A 1,152-nucleotide genomic window follows, 5' to 3' on the forward strand; every position below is an offset into this window, starting at 1 on the left:
CCTGCAAGAAGCCAGGACAAGGCATTGCTTGTGAGAGATGAGAGGCGACTGCCCCGTTCAGCATCAGAGCCAGTCCACGTATTGCCGTTCCACCAGCGCCTACAGCTGCCAGCAGGGAAACAAGCCAATGGATGTGCTCAAAGTCACCCAGGCAGTCAGCAGTACAGGCAGGATTAGAACCCAGGTCTCCGGACTCCCAGGCCCATCCCGCAGGCCAAACGGCCTCACTCGGGTCACTCCCGCCTCTCCTTCTGCTGGTTCACAAACTGCCCAGCAGACAGGCTGCATCCAACCACTCAGGATTCTTCCTGCCCAGGGAAATTACCCTGATCCCTTCCCCCAGGAATATTGGGGCCGTGGCAGGTCCCAGCTGGGGGAGGGAAGCGGGGTGGGGTGCGGGGGGCGGTCTGGTGAGCAGCAGGAGTTGCTCTGACACCACCGTGAAGAGGAAGGAGCAGAAGGCGGGAGAGCGGCAGGCAGGCAGGCTGTGCCGGGGCAGAGCTTTGTGGCGATTTCGCAGCTCGTCTCTCCAAGGCCTGTGTGGCAGCAGCCGCTGCAGAGAATCCCAGGCCTGATTCCCCCCACGCTGGGTCTCCTGAATGGCCCCTGCCCTGGGGGGCTCCATTCCTCACCCAGTGTCAACTGCTGACTCTGCAGCAGCTGCACGGCAGGCGTCCTAAGGCACCTCTAGTCCTCTCCAGAGCTCAGGGGGACTGTCCTGGCATCGGACTGTCCTGGTGAATGGAACAATGGCTCCAGGCAACCGGAGAATGCCTGTTCCCCCGGCAACCTCAGTGCCATTCCCTCTGGAAGTGATGGTGTCAGCGAAGGTGCTGGAGGTGGTCAGGCCTCGTGGTTGGAGCTGGACTCAGGAGGCCGGGGCGTGGGTGGAGCGAGGCTGGAGCGAGAGCAGGGCTGGAGTAGGACAAGGGGCAGGGCCACCAGCTACCTCCCGGTCTGGGCACTTACCTGGCCCCACCATGCCAGTGGCTGAGCACACGGGTGATGTGGGATTTAGGCTCTCAACCCCCCCGCAGAGCAAGGACCTGCTCTCCCTCATTAGCTGAGGCCAGGGGCGGCGGGGACTCATCTGATCTCATGCAGAAGACTTACAGAGGAGCGGGGAACTGAACACAGCTCTCCTGGGTCCCA

This window comes from Caretta caretta, chromosome 23, assembly GCF_965140235.1.
Source record: "Caretta caretta isolate rCarCar2 chromosome 23, rCarCar1.hap1, whole genome shotgun sequence".
NCBI lineage: Eukaryota > Metazoa > Chordata > Testudines > Cheloniidae > Caretta > Caretta caretta.